This window comes from Leucoraja erinacea, chromosome 3, assembly GCF_028641065.1.
Source record: "Leucoraja erinacea ecotype New England chromosome 3, Leri_hhj_1, whole genome shotgun sequence".
NCBI lineage: Eukaryota > Metazoa > Chordata > Chondrichthyes > Rajiformes > Rajidae > Leucoraja > Leucoraja erinaceus.
In genome coordinates, this window is record NC_073379.1 from 70019080 (window position 1) to 70037918 (window position 18839).

General features: G+C 40.9%; 1 protein-coding gene across 4 annotated transcripts in view; it reads left to right on the forward strand.

Moving 5' to 3' along the window:
* sema4d (sema domain, immunoglobulin domain (Ig), transmembrane domain (TM) and short cytoplasmic domain, (semaphorin) 4D) overlaps positions 1–18839 on the forward strand; it is a 157644-nt gene that overhangs the window by 28557 nt on the left and 110248 nt on the right. The window contains exon 2 of one of the 4 annotated variants that reach the window (XM_055632877.1): positions 14163–14228. The exons of the other annotated variants lie outside the window; for them this stretch is intronic. The gene's annotated coding sequence lies outside the window, so the exon portion shown is untranslated. The remainder of the gene's footprint in view (positions 1–14162; positions 14229–18839) is intronic. 4 annotated transcript variants of the gene reach the window in all.

An 18839-nucleotide genomic window follows, 5' to 3' on the forward strand; every position in this document is an offset into this window, starting at 1 on the left:
CAGATATTGAAGTTATATTTTATGCTTAACTCCAAAGCACAATAACTTATGAATATTTAAATTGTCCATGCATTGCAACATGTTAAAGGGCTTCTTGTGGTTTAATCATAGTTAGGTTTTTTTTGGACATCTGTTTTAATGGCACTAGCAGTTTGTGTGAATTTTTTTTTTTTCACCATTCACCTCTACTTACATAGTCTTTTCAAAGAGTCAATGCAGAACAGCAGGGCCAAGCAAACGGAGCAACAGTTTCACCTCCCTGTTAGTGTCCCTGTCAGGGCGGGGGGGGGGGGGGGGGGGGGGGGGGGGGGGGGGGGGGGCAAGTAGCAGTTCTAGTACCACCAGTGGGCACTGATCACATAACCGTCCTAACAGTGCGGATGCCGGTCTTATGACTGGTCTCAGGAGTCTCCTTAATCTCATGGGATCAATTGCCTCGCCGCCAGGCATAATTACTGCATTGGTGCAGATGACTTTTAGATTTTCAAATGACATTTTTAACCGTCCACTTTATGACATTTGACATAGTGACATAATGCAGCTGGAGCAACAAAGACATCAATGGGAAAGTTGGGGAAGTACTTTGTTTACTGGAGTCATAACTGTAGCAGAGGAAAGTGGTTATGGCTATTGAAGATCAATCAGCACTTGTATATCATTGCAGAGATTTGTCAGAGTGGTAGCTCGGCCATTCATAGTTGATTTAAGTTTCCTCTCATAAATTCAGGTGTGAGGGCCACTGACGTTGTCTCTGACGTTTCCATATTCTCCCTGTGACTCTGTGATTTTGCCAAGGTGGTCTGGTTATCTTCAACATTCCCATAGTTGCTAGGGTATTGTAGACTATTGTAAATTGTCCTGGGTGTTGGTAGTTGATGGGGGTTAATGTGGATGCGTGAGGAGAAAAAGGGGAGGGGGGGGAAATCAATGAGAGATTAGATCTAGATTAGACTCGATGGGCCTTGGGATCACCTCAAATGCCATAAGATGTTCTCTGTTTGTGAAAATGCCCATTGTTTTGTGATTGCAGCATTGCAAATGGTGGAGCATTCATAGGCTATATTAAGGCTTGACGAACAATATCTGTGCCAAACAAATACCAGGCTAGTGTTTAAGAAGGAACTGCAGATGCTGGAAAATCAAAGGGAGACAAAAATTCTGGATAAACTCAGCGGGTGAGGCAGCATTTTGGAGCAAAGGTAATAGGCAACGTTTCTGGTCGAAACCCTGAAGAACATGTTTCGACCTGAAACGTTGCCTATTTCCTTCGCTCCAGAGATGCTGCCTCACCCGCTGAGTTTCTCCAGCAATTTTGTCTAAATACCAGGCTACTCTGTCTAAAAACAAGATAGACCCAAAAAGCTGGAGTAACTCAGCGGGACAGGCAGCATCTCTGGAGAGAAGGAATGGGTGACGTTTCAGGTTGAGACCCTTCTTCTCGCAGTTTGGTCTAAAAACAAGTCTTGTCATTCTTAACATGTGGGATCACCACTAACTAGAATGTTAAGTGGACCAGCCACCAATGTTGCCATAAGAACAGCAAGAAATTGGCTATCCTGTGTCAAGTGACTTGCCTCTTGACACCCCCAAAAGCTTCATATCACCTAGAAATTTGCCACCACTTTAGGACGGTTCAACAATAAGTTCAACAAACTTGACATAATTCAATACGGAGCTCGTTAGACCCCCCCCCTCGGCAACTAGTCGTTCCCTTCATAAAACCCTTTCCAATCTTACGATGTCAATCGTTTAAAGGGGACAAGAGTGATTTGAGTCTTGAACACAATTTCTACTCCAAGTTGTACATTGTCCTGACTTGAAACTAAATACTATTTTCTTCATTATTATTGGGCCAAATTCCAGAACTACCTGATTAACATCAGCACGATAAATTTAATTTTGGCCAATCACCTTTGTGTCATCTTTTGAGAGATGGGCAGATCTTCTGCCCCAAGGCTAAAAATAAATAAGAAATAACGAAAAGCCATAACATAAATAAAAAGGGTATTTTTGTAACTTGCGTTAATCCATTGCAATAAGGTTTCAAAAGAAAGAAATCTCTGAACACTGAACTGTTTGCAACATTGACGTGGTCTTGAGTCGCATGTAAGCAAAGATGACTGTTCATTCTAAAGACACATTACTGGACAAGCTTGGTTTTTGCAACAATCCCAAGAGTTTTGTCATCACTAACTGAAACCAATTTTTTAATTTACTGATACGTTGAACTGAATTCAAATTTATTAACAGCTCTGGTGGCATTTGATTATATTTTCACTGGTGTTTTTGAATGTGTCTCTGGATTATTAAGTCCTGAAACAGAGCTTCTCATTAAAGGATCACGGGAAACATTTTTAACATCAAACGAGCATGTCTGGTAAATGTTCTCGTGTCTGTCATTGTGGCAAGGTTGTTGAGAAAGCAACTGATAATATCTGGATCCAGGACTACTCTGACAAGCCTACGCAATGATGGCCTGTGGTTGATTTGATTGGCTTCCCATCAACCATAATCAATAGTGGGTGTCGGCAGAAGATGTTTCTCAAGCTAGCAAATGCGGAGGAACACTTCTTTAAAGTCTAGCATGGATACAAAAAAGCCAACAAAAAGAATGTCAAGTGAAAACATGCCCTTCCATGAATCTTGTGACTAACTTTCAGCTTATATCCTCCTTTACTGGAATTAGAAAGCAGAAGTAGTACATGAGTCTAAAGGGAACATCAAGATTAAGGCGAAGAATTGGTGACAAATTCCTTAACTGAAGGATTCTGCAAATTTCTTTGAGGTTATGAAAGTTAATTCTGGTTAACTTTAAGCAGAGAGACACAAGGATCTGCAGATGCTGGAATCTTGAGCAAAAACACTAAAGGGGCTGTCCCACTGCGGTGACCTAATAGGCGAGTTTAGAGGAGTTTGCCCTCGACTTATACTCACAGCATGGTTGACATGAGGTGCTGGGAGGTCTTTGTAACTCTCCTTCATGCTCGAGAGTAGTCCCCGCGTACTTGAGGCCTCAGCTAGGTAGCGGCATATTTTTCAACATGCTGAAAAATGTCCGTGAGTAAAAAAAGGTCATGGAAAAAATCGATATTTTGTTTACTCGTAGGTTTAGTCGAAGTAGGTCGTAGTAGGCTGGCATGTTATTCATAGATAATCGATTATAGACAAAGGTAGTCGAAAGTAGTCGTAGATGGTCTTCAACATAGTCGAAGGAGATCGAAGGAGGTCGTCTTCACTCTCCACTATTCGGTGTCCAATTTTCCCGAAGCTAGTCAAAGCTAGTCTTCAACATAGTCGAAGCTAGTCTTCAACAGGACACTATTTCAAACTCTTCTAAACTTGCCAATTAGGTCGCCACAGTGGGACAGACCCTTTAGTGTTAGCAGAACACGACAAATCGGGCAGTGTCTGTGGGTGGAATGGATAGGTGACTTTTCAGGACAGTAGCCTTCGTCAGTCTGTCCATTCCTTCCGCAAATTGTACCTGACAATAGGTGCAGGAGTAAGCCATTCGGCCCTTCGAGCCAGCACCACCGTTCAATGTGATCATGGCTGATCATCCATAATCAGTACCCTGTTCCTGCCTTCTCTCCATATCCCTTAACTCCGCTATGGGAGGAGTGTCTGGGGGGGGGGGGGGGGGGGGGGGTGATGTGGCAGTCACCGAGGTACGTTGTTGAGTAGAGTGACAGCCGCCGGGAAGAAGCTGTTCCTGGACCTGCTGGTCCGGCAACAGAGAGACCTGTAGCGCCTCCCGGATGGTAGGAGGGTAAACAGTCCATGGTTGGGGTGAGAGCAGTCCTTGGCGATGCGGAGCGCCCTCCGCAGACAATGCTTGCTTTGGGCAGACTCAATGGAGGGGAGCGAGGAACTGGTGATGCGTTGGGCAATTTTCACCACCCTCTGCAAGGCCTTCCGGTCGGAGACAGAGCAGTTGCCATACCATACTGTGATACAGTTGGTAAGGGTGCTCTCGATGGTGCAGCGGTAGAAGTTCACCAGGATCTGAGGAGACGGATGGACCTTCTTCAGTCTCCTCAGGAAGAAGAGACGCTGGTGAGCCTTCTTGATCAGAGTTGAGGTATTGTGGGTCCAAGAGAGGTCATCGGAGATGTTAACACCCAGGAACCTGAAGCTAGAAACACGTTCCACCTCCGTCCCGTTAATGTGGATGGGGGTGTGCGTGCAGCCCCTAGACTTCCTGAAGTCTACAATGAGCTCCTTGGTCTTCTTGGAGTTAACGGCCAGGTTGTTGTCAGCGCACCATGCTGCTAAGTGCTGGACCTCCTCCCTGTAGGCCGACTCATCGTTGTTGCTGATGAGGCCAATCACCGTTGTATCATCTGCATACTTGATGATGGTGTTAGTACCATGTACAGGTGTGCAGTCATAGGTGAAGAGGGAGTAGAGGAGGGGGCTCAGCACACAGCCCTGTGGAACGTCGGTGTTCAGGGTGAGGGTTGAAGAGGTGTGGTTGTCTAACCTAACAGACTGTGGTCTGTTGGTTAGAAAGTCCAGTATCCAGTTGCAGAGGGAGGGGTCGATGCCCAGGTTTCCGAGTTTGGTGATCAGTTTAGATGGTATAATGGTGTTGAATGCTGAGCCGTAATCGATGAACAGCATTCTTACGTAAGTGTCTCTGTTGTCGAGGTGGGAGAGGGCGGAGTGAAGTGCCGTTGAGATGGCATCCTCTGTACTCCTGTTCTTGCGGTACTTGTTTACTGTAGATTTTTGTGCAACCAAAGTATATATTTAATTTGAGCAGATCTGCTTTGATAATGAATTTGGTCGATTGCCTCCAGGTGGGATGCTGTGTACCTTCTAACTGCCTGCCCTTTTGGAGGGTCATTCATCTAAACCTGTGATTTCAAACTGTGAATCATCACTCTTTACCTTTAAGTTGAGGTGACACATCTTTCCCTACACTCCACTTAAGCCTGACATTGGCAGGAAATACTAGAGCTTGGCATGTGGGATAGCAACAATAAATAGCTCTACAGATGGGCCTTGGTTTATGCCAGGAACACACAAGCTGCTGACACTGCACCTCAATGTGATACCATCCTTAACGGAGCAACATATCCTGCCTCATTAAGACAGCACAGTGCCTTGCGTATTCAAATGTGTAAGTGTACGTAAATTTATGTTTGTATTTGTTGGCTCTTGAAGGAAACAGTTTTCCCTTGTCAAAAAGTAATTTACTCTTGGCTGATTACATAATTTTAACCATGGCTCTGGGGAAATGGGTAGGCTAATGTCACTTGTTTGATGTATCCATTGTTTTATTTTTCATCTCTCTTAATTTAATCTAGGTAAAGATGAAGTTACACAATATCTATTTGGTCTCAAATTGATGTGTGAACTTTGTAATAGGTGACATATCACTCTACTGTGAGGAAGTGAAATTTGCCCCGTTTAACCTTCGGTTCCATTATCTTTTCGGCTGAATGAGTGAAGTTGTGCAATGATGACTTTTTGGTTTCACATTTCCTAACCCGTCTTCCACAGCATAGGAGAGGATTAAGGAAGGGAAAGGAGAATGTAGAAGATTTAATTTTTTAAAAGATGCAAACAATAGTTCAACCCTGTATTAATGAAAGACACCTCGTACTTGTGTATTTTGTAGCTGAAAATTGCTTCTGTCATTAATAATAAACATGTAATTAACTCATTAAAATACAATTTTTATGATGGTAAATGTAACTAATATATGAACTAACAATCAGGAAGGTTAAGAGTTTGTCATTTGGGAGTTGCATAAATCGACCATCTTGAGACAATTTGTAATTTGAGATATGATTTCCTCAAACTGATTTGTACCATAAAACAGTCATAAACGGGCTTTTATTTAGCATCATTTGGACTGTCTCGTACATTATGAGACTGCCTCACAGGCTTCTCTGCCAGTTCCTTGGTGAGCTATCTATTTAGCTCCTTTCCCTGATCTTTTTCAGCAATTTGTTTAATTTCTCCCATTTTCAGGCATACATCCAGCTTTATTTTGAGCAGGAAGAAAAACATGAAAATGCTTCTGCTGTTTTTTCAGACAAATGTATTCCAGCGAATAAATTTGTGTTTCAATTTGCACAAATACTGTGTCTTGTCCTCCAGCTTCTTTATAAAAAATTTAAAAAAAAAACAAAAAAAATCTAGGTTACAAATGAGCTTGTTGCAGCTGTTTCTTACTAATTTGCACAAATAGGAGGCAGTCGTACAAAACATGGGGAGAAATGCATATTTACAGTTGTCTCTTTTGCGTATAAAGGAAAAGAAAAAGATTGCTTCATTGCTTTCAGGAAAAGATAGCTCTTTAATCTGCTAGATAATGATAACAGTTGGTATGTTAATTATTTTGTTTGCATTGAAAATCTAAATCTCAAACAGTATTTTTTTTTTTCAGTCAATGTTTTATTTAAAAACAGCTAATTTCGAATGGAAATCTCATCAGTGTGGTCAGGAAAGTGCATCACTAAATCATTGCATGAGCAAGAATTGATTGCACCTGGAGAATAGCAGCACTTTACAGTATCATTTTACGGTGGCATTGGTCGAAATGCCACAAAGCAACGGAACAAAAGGGAGAGTTTCCTGGAAACTTAGACAATTCGACCATTGTAATTGTTAGCCTAAATGGCATCTGGGAATTGGAAAAGTGCACTTTGATTGCATATTGACATTCCTAACAGCTGGAAGTCCCTAGAGGTTGTAGAAATGGAAATGTATCCTTTGTATTGACTACATCTCCCCAACATGGATTTGGGTGCTCTTTTGGGGCATTTTCAACAGTTGGAATTTCATCTCTTTCATAACACCGGGTTGGATTTTCATCTCATTTTCTTTATTCTCTTTAAACCTGCCTGATAATTACTGGGATTAAATATAATCCATCTGGAATAGTTCTTTACCACATGGAGCATTGCTCCCTTTGAAGTGTGTTTACGTTTTGCATTGCTGCAATACTTTGAATCATTGGGTGGATCATTGTCATACTTCACGTACATATACTGAGTTGATAACATGGCCTATAGCCAAGAATGAGGAAAACTGACACTGATTCTGTTGATTTTCTCTTAAGCCATGTTTTTGAAATGAGATTCAGGAGCTGATGGGGAAGGAATGTGGAGTGCGGAACCAAATAAGAGGGGTAGGGTGGGCAGATGATAACGGGAGGGGGTGGAAGGAAGGGGCCTAATCAGAGGAGTGTATAGGTAATGGTGTGGGTGAGGAAGAAGCTGGGTGAGAAGGGGCAGGGTGTTGTGGGATAGAAGGGTATGTGTGGGAGAATTGGGTTGAATTGAGGAACCAGGGGGGTGAGGGGAGCAGGCTAGCAGTGGACCACTAAGGTGAAATATGAGGTTGCTGCTCCTTTAGTATTCCTCTGTCATTTTTTTCCATTTGAGTTAACTGAACGCTCGGTCATCTTTTCTAGGTGTCAAATTTTATCTGGTTAATTGTGAAGTATTGTGTGATGAGTATCTTCAAATGAACAAACGTTTAGTTAAACTTTTTTTTAAAAATGCAGATGCTGGAAATCTGAAATAATCACAATGCTGGAAATACTCGGTAGGTCCGGCTACATCTGTAGGAAGAAAAGCAGAGCTAATGCTTCAGGTTGAAGACCCTTAGTTAGAACTAGACAAAAAACGCTCATTAAGCTTCAGTAAGGGGTGGGGAGAGGGCTGCTCTCTGTTAGAGTGAAACTAGGGTGACTATGGAATTAAGACACAAAATTGCCAGAGAAACTCAGCAGGACTAGCAGCATCTCTGGTGGGAAGGAATGGGTGACGTTTTGCATGACTAATGAGGAAAGACGATGAATAATAGCTTAATTATATCAAATCCAGCAACTAACAAGCTGCTAAGGTGAGCACTGTCCTGCCTCCCTAAATAGAAATTAAAGTTATTGGGCAGTGGATTTAGCTTTTCTGTTTGGAATGTAATGATAGCTACTTGCAGTTATTTCTATAATACCTTCCATTTAGAAGAACAACTTCCCTGCAAAGTCCCTTGAGTAACCCAACAGGATCTCTTCTTTTGAGAACTCTTCCTGATGGTGTTTTTTGCTGCTTGTTGCTTGTGTGGCCTTATTTAGGTTTCTGTCTGCACTTGATGAATGCTTTTTATTCAATTTCTGTGATAATTCAAGGATGCAAGATTTTGATGCTACTTGATTATAGAAACATAGAAATTAGGTGCAGGAGTAGGCCATTCGGCCCTTCGAGCCTGCACCGCCATTTAATATGATCATGGCTGATCATCCAACTCAGTATCCCGTACCTGCCTTCTCTCCATACCCTCTGATCCCCTTGGCCACAAGGGCCACATCTAACTCCCTCTTAAATATATCCAATGAACTGGCCTCAACTACCCTCTGTGGCAGAGAGTTCCAGAGATTCACCACTCTCTGTGTGAAAAAGTTCTCCTCATCTCGGTTTTAAAGGATTCCCCCCTTATCCTTAAGCTGTGACCCCTTGTCCTGGACTTCCCCAACATCGGGAACAATCTTCCTGCATCTAGCCTGTCCAACCCCTTAAGAATTTTTGTAAGTTTCTATAAGATCCCCTCTCAATCTCCTAAATTCTAGAGAGTATAAACCAAGTCTATCCAGGTCTTTCTTCATAAGACAGTCCTGACATCCCAGGAATCAGTCTGGTGAACCTGCTCTGCACTCCCTCTATGGCAAGTTATTTCTGCTCCAGACTGAAGAAAAATAAATGCAGTAAAGAAAACAGTTGCATGTGGAATTCATGAAAATGAATTTTTTTTTTAAAGAAAAATCTTAGGATTAAGTATTTGAAGGTAAGCGATGGAATTTGTACTAAGCGGGATGTCTATATCCAAGTAAAGTTAATAGCATGTTGTGAAAGGTAGTGCACAGTTGGTGTTAGCTATGTTTTCTATGGGGGTTTCCCTTGTGGTGTGGGGGCAATTGCTTTTTGAAGTACAATTAAAAAATTATGGATGGCTCCATATTTGTTTCATCCCTTGTCTGCCTGTTGGATGTCTTGGTCTTGTGACGTGCATTCTCCAAATAAATGTTGTGCTTTTTGAATTTTAACAGAAGGAAATATTTTTCCCAAAGTAGTGCATAGTGCAAATGAATTGAAGATTAATTAATCGTGCTTGAACTATTTTGTCAGATATTTGACAGTGAATTAGTTATCTTGCTTGCATGTTAGGAAATGCCATATTTGTGCTTTCTTTGTAACTTTCAAGTGCTTTGAAAATGATTAGGAGTCTCCTAATGCCAGATTACCCAGATCATACCAGTGATAATACCACATGACTAAGTGGTGCTCATGATCTGGGTCTGTAGGTCTAATTAATAAAGACATGCTTATATGGGTGACTTCTTAGAAATAATTGGAATTTTCAGTAGCCTGATGACATTTTAGTGGAAATGTGAACCAATCTGGGTGGAGAAGAGTAAATGGAAAGGATTTGACCAAATAGTTTTTTAAGGTTATTGATAAGAGATTCTTTTTCTTGGGTTAAAAATAGGGAACAAGTTTTTCATGAGGTGTAAAACATAGGTGGTGAAAATGTTGCCGAGGCGCTTTGATTTGGTGATCAAACTAGTTATGGGTAAATTTATTCCACACCAAGCAAGCACTGGTGAGCAGATTAATCACAGCAAGGATTGAAAGTCCATGGAGCTAAAGCCAACACAGACGTTGGGTTCTCTGGCAGAGAACAGATTGTTCCTTCTAGCCAAGGGAAAAGAAAATAGTGTTTGTTTGGTACAGGCAGCCCTCCAGTCCCTCTTCACTGCATATATACTTCTGACTTCCCCCATTTGTTCTGAACTTTTGTTCTGACTGCAGCCCTGACTTTGCTTTGCCTCTTCTTATCACATATTTCCCAAGTTTGGAAACTTAGTTGGAAAAAGTTGTGCTGGAGCCTTGGCAGTTGTGTTCTATCTGTTTATTCCTTGATACAGCACAGATTGAGGATCGTGCCCTGGAACGTTCTGTTTAATGGTGACCTAGCTCTCTCTAGTGCAAACTAAATTTGGCCACTAAGCTTCTGAAACAGTCAAAAGCAATTTGTAGTTTGATTTGTTTCTCAGCACAATAAAAGTACAGTTTTATGCATTTACAAATTTAAAATTTTACTTTGTAACAACTTGCAGACAATCTTAGTAAATAGGCGTACATACACTAATTTACATTTTACCTCGTTAGGCATATCCACCTTTAAAAGTTTTCATCTTTCGTATGCTTAATGACTGTTGGGAGAAATTGCTGTAAATTCCATGAGCAACTTATCCCACCACCTAAGTAAAAATAACTCTTAATGCTAATCTATCTTTGAGGGTAGAAATAGTGTAAAAATCATTGTTTAGGAGTGCTCAATGATCAATTTTGGCATTTTGCTCCATTTTAAAAATCATTGTTAGGGATAAATTGAGCATTTGGAGTCAGAATTGTACAACACAGAAAAAGGCGTTTTGGCCTACAGTGTCCAGACTGACCATCAAATATCTACCTATACTAAACCCACTTTCCGGTGCTCTGGCCATAGCCTTCATGTGATGGCTTTCCAAGTGCCCATCTAAACACTATTTAAATTAAAATATTAATAGAGCACCTGTCTCCACTGCTGCCTCAGGCAGAGCACTCTAAATTTCATTCAACCTTCGGCTGAATTTTATTTTTCCTTCAAATCCCTCAAATCTCCCATTTCTTAACTTAGCCTGTTTTGTTTTTTTTTGCCAGGTTTAAGTGGTAATGTTTTCACCTTTCAGTTGATGCAATTCAGTTAGACCAACCTGTCCGTCATAACCTGCTGCCCTTAAATAAAGGCATCGGATTTGCTGCCTCCATTTATCCTGCACTTCACCTCTGACCAGCACAGATTGCAAAATGTTTGGTGAGCTAACTCTCCTTTGTCTCCACGTAGTAATCTGGAATATATCTCGTGAGGTCTTGGATCTCCCCATCTTTGAAGGCTGCTTAGCGATCTAATCTGTTTTTCAATGGTAATTTGTTCCAGAATTCGCTTTCTCTCTGAATTCCCCATCCATAATTCCCATCTTCATCAGTGAATACTTAATTCTGATCTGACCTCGTCTACATTCTCTCACTCTGCATGGATTGCAGCAGCAGGATAACACTGGTTAAAAAGGAGAGCCGCTGAAAAAAACTCAGTTCCGATGGCATCTGTGGAGAGAAATGGATGGTTGTTGCTTCTGGTCGAGACAATTCATCTTGCTGCTTAGTTGTTCCAGCATCTATGCTTATTTTATCACATATTCTAATATCTGCACTCCTTTGTGCCTTTTTCTTTTCTTGGTTACTCTCTTGCCCTTAATGTACTTCTAAAATGCATAATCTTCTCCAACAGTGCCATTTTATACCCCCCTCTGTCCTAAATTTCTATGTGTGCCCAACGTGTTTTTTACCTGTTTTCAGTTGTTTAAACCTGTCTAAAGGGCCTCTCCCACTTACGCAATTATTTTCGGCGATTGACGGCACCCGTCATAGACGCAGCAGGTCGCCGAAAAGTTTCAAAATGTTGAAAATCCAGCGGCGACCAGAAAAAGGTACAACTCTTTGGGCAACTCTTTGGGCTCTTTATCCAATACCCTGTGTCTCCTGCCATCCAGCACTCCTTAGTTTTCAAGTTTGCATCATGGTGAAGGATCAAGTTGGGTTGCTGGCACTGAACCCGTAAGTGGGAAGGCCCTTTTCACATAAATGCTTTATCCATTTGTCATGCCATCCAGCACTCCTGTTTTGTTTGCATCATGGTGAATGGTCAAGTTGGGGAATGAACCCTTGCTATTTCACATAAATGCCTTCCATTTGTCATGTGTAGATCTTTGTTCAGGATCATAAGAATGTCTGAATTAGGAATAGACCACTCTGCACTTTGAGCCTGCTCTTGACTGATCTGAGTGTAAACCCAACTCCACATTCCAGTCTACCCAAGGTAATCTTTCACCCCTAGGCAACAATCTACCTCTTTTTATTAAATTAAAAAAAAAAAAAAAATTCAGATTCTCCCTCCCTTTTGCGGAAAGGGTTTGAAAAATATGACCCTCTGCGTAAAGATTTAGCCTTTTAAGTCATAAAAGGGTAATCTCATGTTTTAAACAGCAACACTTTGTTCTAGATTCTTCTATGGGGAAAATATAATCTGCAGTAGGCAATGAATATCGTTACACTCTTCTGTGCTCCAGTAAACCTAAGTTTAACCCTGTTCAACCTTTCCCATTAAGGAAATCTTCCCTTTTTAGGTTATAGTGAACCTTCTCTGATTTGCTTCTGAGCTTGCATTTACAACAGGAATCCCAATAATGAGGAGACTTCATGACCAGATAACACTAAGTCGTGTAGTTTTGTTTTCCGTGGCTGCTCACTAAGTAAGTTAGATGTCTCTTTTAGATCATTTGCTGCACAGGAATCTGAAATGTAAACAATGGAACTAAAGATGCAAATTCTGCTGGGAAACTAACCAAAAATACAATGAGATTTTTTGCAAAAAGGAATTCGCTGAATGATTATTCTAATCACATTCTAAATGGGTTGCTTATAAAGTGAAATACTTAGAACTGCAATTATCAGTAACTAGATAGAGGTGAGTATTTACAATATTTGGTCGTAGGAGCATTCTTTGTAGGTGGTAGTTTAATTATTTCAGCTGCAGGTCCATGGGAAGGTGTCATAGTTTTGAAAACCAGAACAAGACACTCAACTGATGCCAGGAGCAAGTTTATCAAGAGCCTCTGGAATGTTTTTTTTGCGCTATTTCTGGCACTAAGCTGAAGATATCAGTTCTTCAGATGAGTACAATGCTGCAATTAAATTTTATTATTCGATGATCACCTCTTTACTTGGGTTGCAGGTAAAAATCAAGGCTTCTCATTTGGTCAGAGAATTGTTAAAGATTAATCGAGCCTTTAAAAAATAAAAAAGGACTATGAAAAGAGTTTTGAGGGTGTTGGATTACTGGTGCATCCCAGCCAGGAAGGGGCCTAGCTGGGCTCTGGTAGCATTAAGGTGGGACAGGAATGTCGAATGTGAGAGGTTTGTGCTTTTTTGGTGATCTGTGTTTATGTTGAGTTTTCAAACCAGCTGATTGTTTCTGAATATGCAACTCTTAGATGCAATGCATTGTGTGAATATTTTAATTAATAAAATGTGGTTTGTTAGCAAATTGAGTTGCCAGAACATAACACTTTTGTTAAATAAAACTGACTTTATAAGGCAATTTGTATTTTTTTTTCCTATTGATGGCATTTCAAATTCTCGTACAGCAGCTGATCAGGAAATGCAGTTACATGGTGCACTGTTTGTGTACAAGATGTGATCATTTTCCATTGTAAAACTGCTGGCATCACACACAGGTCATTAAAACATTTTTTTTGTTAACGTATGGCATTTCTGTGTTGGCCAGGGGCAATGCTTGAGGCTAGACTAGATAGTTTTCTTTTGGAATGGTATCAAGGACAGAGTTTTGGGTCTTGGAAGAGTTCCTTTCCAGAGTTAAGTGATCACCTCTGACCTTGATAAGCTCTCCTGTGATTTTTGATTCTGGTGGTAGGTGGGAATGGGGCTCTGGGTGAGGGGGAGGGAGGCTTTCTGTGTTTATGTCAGAGATGGTTGTGCAATTTTCCCAAGACTTTTTTCAACCTTCCACAAGGTGATACGAGCAAATGCAATGTTAGCATTTATTTCAAGAGGACCAGAGTACGAAAATAGGAATGTAATGCTGAGGCTCTATAAGGTCTTGGTCAGATCGCATTTGGAGTAGTGTCAGCCATTTTGGGCCCCATATCTGAGGAAGGATGTACTGGCGCTGGAGAGGATCCAGTGGATGTTTACGAGAAAGATCCCAAGAATGAGTGGGTTAACATATGAGCGTTTGATGGCACAGGGCTTTTACTTGCTAGAGTTTAGAAGGATGAGGGGGATGTGGAGAGGATGTTTCCACTACTGGGAGAGTCCTCTTGAAATAAATGCTAGCATTGAGTTTGTTTTCTTTACTACCGATTCGACTTACAGATTAACTTTTTGGGGAATCTTGCACCAGCACTCCCAAAGAAGCTCAGAATAATCCATCATTCTTTCGTATTTCATTGTTGCCACATTCAACATAGCTGATTATTCTCTGCAAATCATAACATTATTTCTATCCATTATTTAATTTTTTGGTAGGAAGAAGAGGTGTAGTTACACCCAAAACAATTAGTCGTGTCCTGGATCTCGCCTTCCTGGGAATAGGTAATGTTATCTAACTTTACATATTTTATTGTTGCTCCTATAGCTAATGTTGGAGCTGGCACAGGGACTAGCTGAACTGCTCATTCCTCATGGCAGATCTGTGTTGTGCAGGGGCATCTGGAGTCTTCACCATTTTATTTTTACATTTGGCAATTGACTATTTTAACACTTATTTATTACAGTGGTTAATGAGAGAACGACCAGTAATCTCGAAAGACCAAACTCCACTTTTGTTTGATCATTTCTGGTAACCACTGTTCTACTTTCACTTCCAATATTAGCAGCTGCCATTGCATTAGTATTTGCCAATCATAATTTAAATACAGCGTTATTTCGCCAGCTGAAGGAGCAGAACTAGTTGTCATCAGCGTTTTGATTTTTCATCCATCCTGAAATATGCAGGTTAATCTCAGCAAAGAATCTCCTGTTGTATCCTACTGTTTGGGGAGTAGTGGGTGAGGATTATTTGTTTATGTGGAATAATGTTCATTGCTTGAGCTCAGTATTTGGTCTCGGGTGGTGTAGCTGCAGGTGATCCAACTTATTTTTTTTATCTCAGCAGCAATAATTATTGTTAACAATATAGGTGAGTTTTTAGCTAATTAACAGCCGCTGTCTTTTTCTCTCAGTATAACAGGCTAAATGTTGCACTGACCTGGTTCCTCTCAATACCTAGGGCAATATTTGTGGTCAGGGCAGACTTCTGGCACACTTTCCTCTTGTTTTACTTCATGCTTGAGTAACACACCTCATTAATAAAGCTATATTATTGGTAATAAAACCAGTTTATTCTCACAGTACACTCTGGGCCTTGATGGCCTACATAGCCCTAATGTAAAAATATTGTATTCTGTTTGGTCTGTCTCCAACCCCCTGGCTCTGTCTCTTGCCCCCCCCCCACCACCCCCTCTGAAGCCACCAAAGCACAAACATTAAAAATAATGCCCTCAGCACTTGCAAAGACCAGTAGCTTGGTTATCAGTGCACGCCAACGAGATCTACACGCAGGATTTGCCAGCGAACTGTTCTGACGAACTCTATCAGGCGGCGTCTGTAACTACAAAGGTAAAAAAGCCGCCTAATGACAGCTCAAATGATCTGGCCCATTAAATGTCTACAACCATTTGTTATCCTTAATGGTAGAAATATAATTTGTACGTTCCAACTTTGAAATATGACACCTTGGATCCATTAAATAGTTTAGGAACTTTTTATAGCCTTTTCTCTATGAAAGCAGATTTGGAATTTACAGTTTAAGTTTTTTTTAACACAGGATGCAAATATTGTTTGTTGTAGAGTATCCCTGTTATAGAAGGATGCTTATAACAATTGCTGCATGGGAAGGTGAATGATGTGTAAAATACCATAAATTAACTTCCTCTGTCACACATCTTGCTCTCTTGAAACCTGGTCAAGTGAAGCAAATGCCATTTCACTAAATTCTAAGTTAATCCACAACTTGTTAACACAATCCACTGTGCATTGGAGGTTTGTGGTGGGGATTGAAGATGAATGCATTCAAATGAGTTAGATAAAGGTCTTGGGGCTAGTGGAAATCAAGGGATACGGGGAGAAGGTAGGAATAGGGGTGCTGATTGTTGTTGATCAGCCATGATCACAATGAATGGCGGTGCTGGCATTAGCATCGCCATTCAATGGTTGATTAAAAAAAAAAAAAAATCCCCATCGTGGATTTAAATATCTCCTCATTACTTGACAGTAGGAGTATTAGTATTTCGGAACTTTAACACGATTACTGGGATAATAATATTACTGTAGGACTTTATGCTTGGGTACAATATATGTACTTATTTCAAATTAACAGTCTTTATTTTAATCTTTTTAGTGAGCTGTCACTGTTAATTGCCGACAATGTGCACGTGGGGATGATTAGTCGTTCATAGCAAATCTGCTTTTAAAAAAAAAAAAAAAAAAATAGAAGCAGAAAACGTGGTAAAAGGTAGTTATTCAAATTGGGATGTGGTGAATGGTTTTCCACAATAATCAGCGTTTAGATTAGTTCCATGTTTCCATCGATTCATTTATTTTGGGAACGAGTAATTTTATCAGAATTTGGAAATTATACCAAGCAAGGATGTACAGAGAAAGATGCAATGTAATGCTGGAAGGTAGAAGAAAATGTAGAGGCTAGTTCAAGAATCAAAACTCTTTAATTGTCATGTGTACCAGGAATGGAACAATTTACATTCTTATTGCAGCTTTGCAGCCCCCTTAACACACAATGAAACAATAAATTAATAATCAATAATACCGCGTAACTAGGCCATAATGATGCAAAACGGAAATATGTGATGCAGCCAAAGGTAAAGTCCATAGTAGATCATTACTGAGGTTTGGCTGTTAAATGCCAAATTAGCTTTAAGGATAAATATGAAAAGTTGTACTTTGATAAAGGAAATAGATCACATATGCCATAACAGTGCTGGATATAAAATGATGGATTGGGGAAAGGAACAAAGTGATCCAGGATTCTGTGAAGCAGATCATCATTTTTGATGAATGATAATAAATAGAGATTTGTTTTTAAAAATATTGAATTCAGTAGGAAAGCTTTTCGTTGTCTCTGTACTGTACACTGACAATGACAATAAATTGAATCATTTCATTTCATTTCATTTCATTAGGAAGTGTGTGAAGCTGCACTTGGACATTGGTTGGTTGTGTTTTCTGTACTATAGAAAGAACCAGTGATGGTGGCAGTGCTGAGAGGTCACAGCTGTCAGGAAATATTAAATGTGGAGGCCTTTATTTCCCCCCCCCCCCCCCCTTTGAGAAAAGAGATTTAAAGGATACCTGTTTGAGATTGTTAAACTTGTTAATGTGTTAAAGCAGGGAGATGTAGAGAGAATCGTGCATGCGCTTGTTAATTAATGCAGGGGCAGAAATCCTGCGGGGGAAGGGGACACACGTCCCCCTCTGTTTTGAGAGGTGGGGGTTGATCCCCCTCATTTTTTGTAATCAGGATTTTAAAACCCGGTGAAATCAATGGGGGTGAGACTGATGATGGAGGGTGCCGATTGGACGAGAGACACGTCGTTCAGCAGGCAATGGGAGTGGGACATGATGATTCAGCACGATCATTGGAGGAGGGAGGTGTCAGTCAGAGGTGGAAGTAGCGGCAGGGTGGGACTGAGCATAGAGTGCGGTGATTGGAGGAGGGGGACGTGCCAAAACACTGTCGGTACAGACCTGTGCCTCATCCGCAGCCAGGGTCGATCCCGGCTCTCCGGCACCCCCAGGCCCACAGCCAGCGCAGAGAAGCAGTGAGTGCTAAACCCAGCTCAATTCTGCCTGTCCCGCCAGGTTAACCTACAGTCCTGCCTGGGCTTGCGGGAAATATGTTCCAGATTTACAGCCAGCACGGAGAAGCAGCGCCGGTGTCCCGTCAGTTCAGACCGGTTAACCCGGCGAGACAGGCAGAGTTGAGCTGCATTTAGCGCTGGATTGAGTCTCCGAAGCCTCGCACGTGTGTGTGAGAGTGTGCGCATGCGCGCGCTACCGCCAAAAAAAAAAAATTTCTATCCCCCCCCCCCCCCCCCCCCCCCCCCCCCCCGGTCCCCTCCATATTTTGATACCGATTTCCGTGCCTGGAGGCAAGTGCGAGAAGGTTCAGGGGAGATAAATGGAAGGGGAGGTTTGTATGGTGTGCAGCTACAAGTACAGACACCAGTTGGGTTGAGTAGCCTGTCCTTTGCTGTATATTTGTAACTCAAATCAATTTATGAAGCCTGGTGCTTGAAATGAGATAAGTTCAACGTATTTTATTGTCTTCAAAGACGAAGATAAGACAAAAATCCTCTAAAATGTTACATGCTATTATTTGCTTTTCTGGCCATTGTTTATAAATCATGCATACTGGCAACCTTTTGTCCATAAAATAGCACTGTTTGCACGTATTATTAACTATTGTCAATCAACCTGCAAAGCATTATAAATTAATAAATACAAAAGTGAGGCTTTGCATTTCTGTCCATTTCCTCCACAGTTGCTGCCTGACGTGCTGAGTTCAAAGTTTTCTATTTTGAACTATAGCTTCATTATTTGGTTATTTTTGAAAATGTCTTTTCTTCCACCTTTGCCTCATAATTTTAACATTAATTCTATTTTTCTTGCTGCACAAAATGAATGTTGACAGTGGCTATCCCACTTTGCAATTCAGTCCTTCCATTGGTGCTTTTGCAATCCTTCTGTTTCATTAGCCGAGGCATATTTATTGCCCTGTTCATTTGGATCCCAAAGGCTTTTGGTCCTTTGCAGCAATATATCCCTCTGCTCTGTCAGCAAAGTACATGGGTTGCTTAATGAACAACAGATGGCTGGTAAATGCCCTACACAACAAAATTATCTGATAGATTCGTAATTTAGATTTTTCTTGAAGTGATGCTTTCCACTTAGTGAAAGTTTGAGAGCCAAGCCATCACCATTGGCTAGTTAAATGTAGTGAGTTAAATTTAGAATAAAACCTGCAGCATTGAAATCCAAATACTCTGAATGCTTGATTTTTGCAATGGTTTATTTGCTCAGATTGCTTTAATATAAGGCGGTGAAGTAGTTGCTTGTTGCCATCTAATCTCAGTGTATCTTTAAAAA